General features: G+C 48.6%; 1 protein-coding gene across 2 annotated transcripts in view; it reads right to left on the minus strand.

The window, feature by feature from the left end:
- The window catches only part of SNAPC2 (small nuclear RNA activating complex polypeptide 2), a 148,585-nt gene extending 138,725 nt beyond the window's left edge, over positions 1-9,860 (minus strand). Inside the window, exon 1 of one of the 2 annotated variants that reach the window (XM_069646439.1) lies at positions 9,519-9,860. The gene's annotated coding sequence lies outside the window, so the exon portion shown is untranslated. Of the gene's footprint in view, positions 1-9,431 lie in introns of both variants that reach the window. The other variant, XM_069646438.1, reaches the window with a different exon arrangement.
- Positions 9,861-11,891: the final 2,031 nt, after the last annotated feature.

The raw sequence follows: 11,891 nt of genomic DNA on the forward strand, positions 1-11,891 counted from the left end.
TTGTAGCACCTGCATTAAATTTTCCAACTAGGCATATTTCTTAATCTGCCGGCTCTAAGAATTAACAGGGATACCCAAGATGCTAGGATTAGTCCAGACATAGATTGTGATTTAACAGGGAGAACATGCAGCAATAATATTGTGTTAGGCGAACTACAATTCGCAAAAGCATTCTGCTAGCAACCTTCCAAGTTGAAAATTGTCAGTTTCTAAAACAGGTATGTGGCAGGTACTTGCAGTTTAATGTCTAGCTTTCATAACCCACTGGTGTTGGGGGACATATGTTCGGCACTGAAGTGTATGTCACTTGTGTTACTAGGGAGGTTGGAAGGGAGGAGTCGGCGAAGCTTGGCTTTGGGAGACCCCATTTCATCAGGATCTTCCAACCAATAACTCTACCATTCAAGTGGCTACTTTGTTGTCACCTCATTGGTTTCCGCCATGGTAGCCGAGCTCTTCGGAATCAAACATCTTCAATTACTAATTTGCACATTGCTTAGGAATTACTACATATTTTATCGTCTAGATTTGGCCAGTAAAAACACAACTACGGATAAAATCAAAGAATGCAGCAAATATACTCCATGGGACTTGCAGTTACTGCCACTAAAAACAAAAAACATTTTTTAAATCAATTAAAAAAAAAAAAATCCTGCCAACAGACTGTTCCATTTCCAATTCCTGAAAGGTCTTTTGTGGAGTTAAAGCTCTAAATCTTTGGGTTTCATCCAAGTTACTCCCTTCAATACATAATGCAGAGCAGTCTCACATGCGCTCTGCTCATGAGCAGGATGAAGCACAAAAGTCCATCACATTGGACTAGTGCATCTGTGCGCTTTTCAATGAATGGGAGTCCGGTCATTAGATTGTGTGTGCATTTGAGAATGCCAACAGTGCTTCCTGCGAGGACTGTAGCAGGAAATGAATGACTGCATCTTTCAAGCTTATTTTATTTATTTATTTGCATTTGTTAAGCGCACTTGCAGCCAAAAGGCATCGAGGCGCTGTTACAGAATGTGAGAGGAACTTGTGGTTAGCAGCGTGGATGACCATATGTCTCATAGTTACACATAAATATACATTGATATACAGTGGTATACAGTGATATACACAAATATACAGAGGTATGCAGAAGCAGGAATACTGCATAAGGAGAATCACATTGGGAGGCCTTTTAGACAAAGAGCCTAGTTTTGATAGCCTTACGAAAGGGTAGGTGTGACTCAATCAGTCTGAGATGAGGTGGCAGTGCGTTCCAGTGCGTGGCAGCTTGGGTGGGGAAGCTGGAGCCACCACCGCGCACTTTACGCGTGGTGGGCGTGACAATTGTATTGACATAGTGTGACCTTAAGGGTCTTGTTGCCGTGTGCTTGGTGATTCTGGGTGTTAGGCAGGAAGGGGCAAGGTCATGCAGGCATTTGTGGGCTATAGCGAGGGTCTTAAAGACAATTCTCTGTTTGACTGGGAGCCAGTGGGCCTGCCTCCTGATTTGAGAGATATGGTCTCTTCTGGCGGTACCTGTGGCTGCCCTCCGAGCGTTGTTCTGGACTAGCTGCAGTTTGGCAATGTTTTTGTTAGGGGTCCTAACGAGGAGGGCATTACAATAGTCTAGCCTGGACCGATAATTGCAGTAGCAATGGTGAGGCAGTTATGGGGGGCAGGAAGGGCCTGGCGGCGTTGAGAACTAGACTCCGAGCGTCTTCACTTAGTTGGAGACCTTAATGGGGATGTTATCGATGGTGAAGGAGGTGTATTGATCTCCGAGGTTGCCCAGCGTCAGTGTGGAGCCTATGAGGAGGAGTTCGGTCTTATCACTGTTAAGACAGAGCCACTTCTCTGCCATCCAGGATTGGATGGTGGAGTAGATGAGGTGAGGGTTTTGGTGTCAGCTAGGTAATCTCCGGTAAGTGGGATAAGGACCTGTGCGTCATCCGCGTAGTTGGTATATGAAATGCCAAGGGAGTCGAGGATGTTGAACAAGGGCCTTGTGAAGAGGTTGTAAAGCGTGGCCGCGATACAAGAGCCCTGAGGGACACCGAAGGTGATAAGGCTGGGACAGGCGGCTGCTGAGTCAGAGAACATCTTTATGGCTCTTTCTTGGAGAAAGGAGGTGATCCATTGACATGCTTTGGTGGAGAAAGTGGCTTGGGTGGCTAGATGGTGGCACAGGGTGTTGTGGTCCACCAAATCAAAGGCGGCGGAAAGATCCAGGAGCAATAGGAGCGCAGGTTTGCCTTTGTCTCTGAGATCGTCCATTTGGTTCTTTAGATCAAGGAGGGCCGTCTCGGTGCTGTGTCGTGGGCGGAACCCGGATTGCCGCAGGCCGAGGAGACGGTTGGCTTCCAGGAATTTTTGGACTTGCAGGTAGGCTACTTTGTCCAGTATTTTGAGCAGGAACGGAACAGTGATGATGGGTCTGTAGTTCCCAGGGACCGTTGGGTCGAGCGAGGGTTTACCCAAGCTTCCTTAAGTCCAGACGGGACGTGGCCTGACTGGAAGGAGGAGTTGCTAAAGGCAGTAAGGAATGGGGCCAGGATGCGTGCCGAATCCTTGATGAGACTAGCTGGGCAGGGATCACGCTTACAATTGGAAGGTTTAATGGAGTTGAGCAGGGCAATGACCTCTACCTCCGAGACATCTTTGAAGTCAAATAGCGGGGAGGGGGTAGTCATGTTGGTTGGTTTGACATGCAGATTGGCTATTAGGTTGGAGAGGGCTTTTTGGTGTCCGCAAATTTTGGTTTGGAGAGTGTTGAGCTTCTCTAACATGGCAGATTGGATACTATTACACCAATTGGCATCCTTGAGGACTGAGGAGGGGGGAGCAGGTGGTTTTTCCAATTCCCTAAAGATGGTAAATAGTTCCTTGGATCCCGATTTGGCATCAGTGATCCTGGCGTTAAAGGCACCCGAAAGCACCCGATGCAGAATTCACAAAGGCACATTTACATCGCAGATGAGCTACACCATACTGGTGAACTTCAGATCAGCCAACAAAAGTTATCTACTGCAATCCCCACCCCAATGTGCAGTTAGCATGTCTCCTTCCAAAACACTCAAAATGGTTTACAAAAAAACCCTGCTTCAGCATCTTTTAAACAGTGTAGTTTGTTTCCATGTTGTCTTTCATACTAACAAAAAAGTATGTGCTTTTCATGGAGCAAAATAAGGATTTAATTGGGAGTTAGAGGTAGCTCCTAGGTATTTGGCATCACGCAGTAAGCACGAGCTACTTCTGGGCAACCAGAGACTATTATATTTTAGGTGGCAAATGTACCTTCCATGTGAGATACAAACTATATATTTTCGTCCTTACATATTATCAAGTATTCTTTAAACGTCTTCCAAATGTGTTCTAATGCTCGTTTATGCAGTGGCAAACAGACTTACTCTCACAAATGTTATGTTTCTATGTAACCGGTTGGCCTACGGATCTAAATGTAGCAAATGGTAGCCTTTTATGTCTTTCTAACCTGCCTCTGCGAGGCTAAATCTAGCTGCTAAATAGCTCACATTTCCTAGCAATTTGAAAACATTTTGTTCTTTCCATCACGCACGCAGAGTTGAACGCCTGTGTCAAACCAGGTGACATAGCACACAGTTGTGTGTTTTTATGCTCTCCATGTTGAAGTCTTGATTTATATTTTTGCCGATTGTGAAAACAAATCTACAGTTGTGCTTTTTTTTTTTAAACAAGTATTTATATATTTGTCAGCGAGAGCTTTGTTTACTTCACACTGCAAAGTGTGCTTAAATCATGTCCAGCTCTTATATAATTTTTTCTCACGGTTCTCTAGCTACCAAAATTGGGATGCCAGGTGAGAGTTTTGCGTTATGGGTGGGGGACGTAAGAGGGAGAGGCAGGCCATGGGAATCTGGGAGCCAAGATTGCAAATATGCATACATGTCCCATTCTATATGCATTCTGGGACTTGTATCCAATAATGACCTGATTACTTACCGGTAATCTTCATTACTCCTAGTCCTACTGTTCCTCTTCGCAGTACTTACCTCTGCGGCCCGCCTCTAGTCCAAGAACCTTTCTTCAATTTCTTTTCTTCTGAGGTATAATACCTTCCTCTTTCCCATAAACCCCAGTTAACAACAGCCAAGCAAGAGCATGGGACCCTACCTGCAGGGAGGGAGAGGAGGGTAGTCAATACTGTGACGAGGAAGAGGAAGAGAAGGACTAGGGGAAATGAAGATTACCAGTAAGCAATCAATCAGAGCATTCCCTCCACATGACTCTTCCTCGTCCCAGTACTTACCTCTGAGGTATACCAAAGCATAGACAACGGGGAGAGGTCCCAATGCATCACAAAGACAGAAGGGTTGCAACACCACAAATACCACTTTATTCCCCCAGAACTATCAACACATGCCTACAGGCAAAACCCCAACCACAAAGGACCCAACCCTGGGATGAGACTGTGGTTGATAAATGTGCTCTGATCAGCCCAAATAGCAGCCCTGCAAATCTCCTGCAAAGATACCCCTTGGGTGTCTGCCCAGGAAGCCCGACATCCCCCTAGTGGAACGACCCTGGACCTGTGTCCCGGGACAGGCAACCCAGCAGACACATAAGCCATGGAAATGACAGCCCTGATCCAACGGCTGATGGGACAAAACCGAGGCCCTACGACTCGCCCCAGCAGGACCAAACGTAACCAGCAGACAAGTCAGTCCAACTGAACTGCTCCGTCCGAGTGAGGTATCTCAGAATAGCCTGTCGAACATCAATGGCGTGCCAAGCCGCTTCCTCAGGACTCCGGGGATTCTGTAAAAAGGCAGAGAGAACCAGATCTTGGGACATGTGAAACCAAAACACCACCAAGAAACTTGGGGTCACAGCACAAAATAATGGAATCTGGGAACACCCGCAGAAAGGGAGGGCAACACGACAAAGCGCCCACTTTCCCCAATCGACGAGCTCAAGTGATAGCAATAAGGAACGCCGTTTTGAGTATGAGGTGCTGGATTTCGATGTCTGCAAGAGGTACAAAACGAAGGCCCTAAAGAAAATTGAAGACAAGGGGCAGCTCCCAAGGAAGAAGACCCTTATAGGTACACAGAAAAAGAAACAAGCCAACTGGGCCCCGCCTGAGGCACTTAATATGGAGCGCGAAAACCAATCCTAGCCCTACTAGCCTGCGCGCGTTGCCAGTAGTCATAGCAACAACAATATACCCCCTGCCCACGAGGGGCGGCACCTCTGACAGCCCCCAGTAAACGTACTGGAGTCACCACTAATCACGGAGACAGCGGCCTGCAGACCGGCACCCAACCAAGCCCTCCCTGCCAAGGGCAGGCACTGGGCGTCTGGACTATAATTGCAGCGTAGCATGTCATGTCGTCCCAAATGAAGGGGCAACCTGGGACAGCCACTCTTCGCACATGGTGCAGCGAGCAGCAACACTCAAATGGGAGTCCCGGGACAGCAGTCGCAACCTGCTCCATCAAGCTCCCACCCTCCGCAGGGAGCCATAGAAGAGCCGAAACCCATGGCTCACAACCCGAGCCCGAGTCCCGCAGGGGAACCGGGAGTGCGCCACACAGGAGGGGATCCGTCGCCCCTCCATGGGGCCAGCAAACGGTGCTCCGAACTCGAAACCTGGCCAGAGGACAGGAACTTTTGAACTGGGGTTCATGGGTAAGATTGAGGTATTATACCTCAGAAGAAAAGAGAGTGAAGAAGGGTTCCTGGAGTGGAGGTGAGCCTTCAGTGGTAAGTACTGGGAAGAGGATTTTAAAAGTGACGATAGACCGTACAAAATGAAGCGCACTCCGGCAAAAAACGTCTTGCCGAAGCGCCGCTCTGTCCCCCAGATCCAAGGGCAAGCACACATGATTGTCCCAGATGCTGCACCTCAAGGAACAGACGGTCTGCTTGTTAAAGCGCAGGGTGCTCACGCGTGGCACAGGGCATAGGGGCACAGACAGAAATCTATGAACACTTCTTGCACAAACAATTAACCCTGCACTGCACGAGTAACCCACTCCACGAGCTTTCAGACTCTGCATTGTTTAGTTTAGTTTAGTTTATTTATTTGTACCGCGCACCGAACCCTGGGGTAGCTGGGCGCCGGAGACTTAAAAACAGTTACAGCATGGCAAAAATATACAGTACAGATTGTGAAAAAACAACAACGGCTTAGTAGACCGGGTTACAGGTGGTCAACAAAGGCAAGCAGAGAGAAAGTGCATTAAACGGCATTTTTGTTGGAAAGCCATGTTTTTGTTTTGGCTCTAAAAGTCCAAAATGAGGGTTCTGCTCTAAGGTATGGTGGCAAAGCATTCCATAGTTTGGCAGCTAGGACCGGGAAGCTGGCGCCGCCTGCTTTTTTTAGGGAGAATTTGGGAACAGAGAGGCAGTGTGCGTATGGAGTTCTAGTTGGTCTAGTTGAGGTGTGATTGTGGAACTTGTCTGCCAGGTATTTGGGTGCGTCGTTAGAGCGGCATTTATGGACGATGACGAGGGATCTGAGGGAGATTCTGTCTCGTACTGGAAGCCAGTGAGCATCTTGTCTGAAGCTGGAGATGTGGGCGTTTCGTGGGATACTGAGGGCTGCTCTGATGGCATTATTTTGAAGTACCTGTAGTTTGTTCAGGTTGTGTTCTGATGAGCCAAGAAAGAGGGTGTTGCAGTAGTCAATTTTTGAGAGCACTAACGCTCTGGCTAGTGTAATGCAGCTAGAAGGTGATAGGAAAGGTTTGCAGGCGTTGATGAGCTTATTGGTGTAAGCGGTTGAAGAGGCAGTTGCGTTCACCTGTCTTTTGAGCGAGAGAGTAGAGTCTAGATAAACCCCAAGGGTTTTAATTTCTTTGGCTACTGTGATTAGGTTACCGTCTATGTTGAAGGACGCGTAACGGGGGTCTAGTTTGTTTAGCCGGGGTTGGGAGCCGACAATGAGGAGCTCAGTTTTCTCATCGTTGAGGCATAGGCCGTGCTCTGCCATCCAGGCTTGGATCTCTAAATAAAGGTTGTTGATTTTGGTGGAGTCCTCGTCGTAGCACCCTGATAGGGTGATGAGAACCTGGGTATCGTCAGCATAGTTTGTGTAAGTGACACCTAGATTATCTAGGCGGTCAAACAATAGCTTTGTGAAGATATTGTATAGGGTCGGCGAGACGCACGAGCCTTGAGGAACGCCGCAGGTGATGGGGACAGGGAGTGCTGATGCCCCTGGGGAGAAGACTCGGGTGGTTCGGTTGGTTAGGAAGGACTGGATTGTATACAGAAACTTCCAAAGCCTCACATACAGTGCTGCAGCTTCCCAAACCGATATATACTACAGGACGCTTTGTTTGGGAAACCTCTGTATGGACTACTAATTCACCAATAAGGTTATGACCAGTTTTTGTGAATTTGAAGGGGCATCACAGATTTGATATTCACGCCGCACTGCACCATGGAAAAGGATGCTAGGTCCAAGATTTCAGAGCGCTACAGCGAGAATCTTTGGGGATAAGATTGGAAGTGAAACAATTGACCTGAGGGTCGAAACACGTGTCGGCTGTCACCGAGCACATGATCAAATAAAACGATTACGTTGTACTTGCAAATTGTGGTATGACCTTTTGGATGTAGCGCAAGCTGACAGCACACCATTTGCTTATAAATACTTTACTGACAGAGGTTAGGGGAATACCTCGAAGTGCTGCCGCTGCAGTTTACCGCTTATCAGTGGACGGCCTTAGCCCACCATCTTGCGGTTTATACCCACTCATATATATATATATATATATTAGGAAGACTAGGGGTTCGTCAAAGGACACCAGTGCGCCCGGGTTGCCATCTCAAGAAATAATTATTTACTCAAATGAAACGGCCTGCTGCGATGGATACTTCCAGTGGGACCCACCTAACAGGCCCAGAATGATTAATGATTAGAAGTTATTGTTGGAAGTACAAGGCCATTGTTGGCTGTTTTGTTTCTGATTAAATTTGATCACATATTTGCACATCCTATTTTATGCTTAATTCCTAAACAGACTGATCCGCAGCATAATCTTAGGCTGTTTCTTGTACTTCCAACAATAACTTCTAAATATATATATATATCCTGCAATTTACTTACAGACATCTCTATTAGGGTGGATCTTGTGATTTATACTGCGCACTGATACCACGCAAGGGCAGTCTGAAGACACTCCTGGGCTCTGCAAGAAAGAGGACGGCGTTGTTTAGTGAGGGATAGGATAGGTCCAGAACCAGGAGAAACTGGCATATGTGTGTGTTGGCCTGGAGATGGTAGGTTGCGTGCACTAGCTTGTTGTATCCATACGGGTAAGGTCCAATGTCTGGGGTGTTTTCTGTGTGGCTGTGTTGTGTTGGCGGTGTGGATTGCTGGCAATTAGGGTTATTCGCACTGGCTTGTTGTGTCCGTACGGGTAAGGTCCAGTGTCCGGTTTGTTTGTTGTGTGTGTTACTTGTATTGGGATTGTGTTAGGGTATAGGTTGGCTAGCCCAGTGGGCCTGTATAGTGTTTGGGTGGTGTGTTTGAGGAGGTAGGAGCATGTGGTTAGTGCTTTGGCTACTTGCTAAATTCTTCTATGTGGCTAATCTACAGTCCTATCTGTTGTGACAAATGACTAACCTCCATAATTCTTCTATCTTAGTCTGACACAAGGTTAATCTTCTCAGTTCTAAGTGTGACCCGTGGCTAATCTTCGCAATTCTCTGAGTGTGATGCTTGGTTAATCCTCAAGGCTCGAAGAGTGAGGCATGGTTGTGACGAATCAAAACAGAAGAGTGCATTATCCACTTAAAAGGGTTTCTTACTGAATCACTTTAAGATATGTTTGACATTTAAAATTGTGGACATTATGATGTTCCCATAATGTTCTTTGCTTTTATGCAAATCGTCAGGTTTGGGTTCTATCAACCGTAGGATGATCAGATCTAAAAAGTAAAAATCCGGAACAGGGCAACTAACCATCAATGTAGGACTAACTCTTGAAAGTGGCTGTCAAGGCACTATACTTCAGTAGCGTTTGGAGGAGAAGGGGTTTTAAGTGTTACTGATCAAAGAAACACATATTATAATTAACGTATTGCAAACTAAAACTAAATTGTAAAAGGCAGCATTTTTTATGTGCGAGATTGTGCATTCCTGCCGGCCAGCTATGAAGACCTACTAAAAAAAACCAGGACCACTGCAGATTACAATGGGAACATCATCTTGTCAAAGGGGTCAGAGCACCAAATACCGGGACGTCTGGTCACCATAATGAACAGATACTGTGTTGTACAACCTGGGGGGCACGTCCTTTGGCCCCGCCCCTTATCTCCAAACAGGTGACAGCTCACTCCCCCCAGTATAAATATTGCTCAGGTCTTGGAATCAGCCAACTCAACAACCAAGCCACCTATATCTCACCCACCAAAAACAAAAAGCGCCACTAAAGGTTGAGAACTGTGCGAATGATTACCTCAAAACCCAATAGGAGTTAGTTCCTCGCTATAAGGTCGTCAATCCCGTGCTTCGCAGTCTCTGGACATGACACAGGCCTGCTCACCTCTGATCTTCATGCGTGGTCTTCGGGCACTGCGCTGCTGCCTCATGGGACGGCCTGCGGCCACTCTCCAGCTCACTTCAGTAGCCTGAGGCAATACATACCACGGTTGTAAGCTCAGCCCTTGGGGGGTCTGCCAGGGGAGAACCACACACTTTCAAAGACGGGTCTGAGTCGATCTATAGAGCAGGATGACGACAGGAAGAAAGCGGCATAGATGTTCACACCACACAGCGCATGCGCAGAGCTTGTCACTCCTACACGCACATCTCATGTACACATCACCGAGGCAAATAGGAGATGGCAGCGACTAGTTCCCATCATAGCAACGGCCCGCCCATTCTTGGTCACGTGACTTCCCGCACGTCACCATTGTGATTTTTCAGGAGCGTGTTCAGTGAGACCTGAGACTAAGCGGGAAGCGGGAAGGCTGTGGCTGCCGCCTGCCGGTGCAAGTGGGCACTATCTTCGGAATACCGGGAGCGTTTATGCAAAAGCCTGAAGCATCCAACTTCGCCCACCTCCTCTTCATTTTTCATGGGGGGAACCGGAAAGGCGCAGGGTGCTAGGCTGCAAGACCAGCAGCAATCCGTGTGCTCTTGGCTGGCTGAGAATACAATTTGCATTACCTCCGTGTCCACTCTTCCTCGTCCCAGTACTTACTTCATGAGGCACCTGCCTCCGACACAGGACCTTCTTCTATTTCTTTAAATCTCTATAACTCCTCCCCCACATCCATGTCACTCAGTTTTAATTTTTCCTGCCTCCAGCAGGTTGGACTTTTTCTTCCCGGTGCGGGGCACCAGGGAGCACCGATTGCTGGCCCCCTGGGGGGGGCTGTGTGGCGGGGCCCTCGGCTCCCTCAGGTGCGGCGCTGCTCCTGGGCCCCCTGCGCGGCTTGGGGTCACAGTTGAGCTGGATTGCCTCGCTCGGTTCTTTGCTGGGCTCCGGACCGCAGCGTGAGCATTGTGTCCCGGGTCCTGCACGGCCCCGGGAAGGTAAGGAGAGGGGAGGACTGGGCTTGATGTTTTTCCCCTCTCCTCCTGTTTTGGCCATCTTGATTCGACTAGGCAGTATGGGCTAGCCTTCCCTTTTGTTGTGAGGCCTCTCTGCTTCTTGTCGTGGGGTGACAGTGGCAGAGAGTCTTTGGGAGTGCGGGGGCTCTGTTCTGTCGCAGGCATGTCACATACCACCCGCTCCTCAGACACACGGCCCAGGATGCACCGGATGTTAGCTGCATTATCTGGGGGAAGGTAAGGAGAGGGGAGGACTGTGCTTGATATTTTTCCCCTCTCCTGCTGGTATGGCCATCTTGACTCCTTCAACATGCCGTTTTCCTCATGCCTTGTGTGCACATATTTATTGGAAATGATGGCAAGCACTTGGCAGTATGGGCTAAGCCTTCCCTTTTGTTGTGAGGCCTCTCTGCTTCTTGTCGTGGAGTGTCTGTGACAGAGTATTTGAAAGTGTGGGGGCTCTGTACTGTCACAGGCATGTCACATACCACCCGCTCCTCAGACACACACAGCCCAGGATGCACCGGATGTTGGCTGCATTCCTTGCGTGCTGCCTGTGAATACGGCGCAGATTTGGACACGTCTGCAAGCGGCCGGAAGGGTACCGGCCTGGCATAGTCTACACTTCGGGTTCGAGTATCAGCGGTGCTGACTCGGTCCTTCAACCTTCCTAGACCGACGCATTGGAACGATCTAGAGCATGGGGCTACCAGCTACTGGATACAGGGCTCAAGCCACCTCTCAGTCATGTGGCGTGTTAGTGGTTTGTTTGGGTCTGTGCTAGCTATGGACGCAGACTCCTTGTCCTGTCCTCTTCCTCTAAACTGCGCGAGGGAAAGTCGAAGGAGTTGATTTGCTTTTCCCTTGTCCGGCATGGGATTATGGAAAATGCATCATGGAAGTAACGGCCATGCAGGGGGTTCCCAGTGTCTCTTCTTTTAGGGCATAGGTCCTCCGGTGCCGACGTGTTGCTTTCACGCCTCCTCTCAGACTTGTGGGAAGTGATAGGGCACATGGTGGCACATGTCTGTGCTTAGAGGGGTTCTCAGAGCCCCTGGTGCCGGTGGAGGGGGATGTCACTTCAGTGGGTTTCCAGTATAGGCATACCTCAGGTAGGGGGTTGCCTTTGATGCGGGCTATCCGGGATGGATTGCTTTGCCCCGCTTTGTGACAGTACTCTGCCCTTTTGACGCCAGCCTGGTGGCTCCTCTGTCAGCTGAGGGGGCCATAGTCTGCTGGACTTCTGGGCTGTCCAGTATCTTCCTTTTGATAGGTCAGATCTTTTTGTGGGCTGACAAGCATGCTGTTATATTGTGGCGCAGGCCTGTTTCAACGTCCTGTGATTTCCCTCTGGTGCAAG

Source organism: Ambystoma mexicanum, chromosome 1p (genome assembly GCF_040938575.1).
Source record: "Ambystoma mexicanum isolate Mex_15411 chromosome 1p, UKY_AmexF1_1, whole genome shotgun sequence".
Lineage (NCBI taxonomy): Eukaryota > Metazoa > Chordata > Amphibia > Caudata > Ambystomatidae > Ambystoma > Ambystoma mexicanum.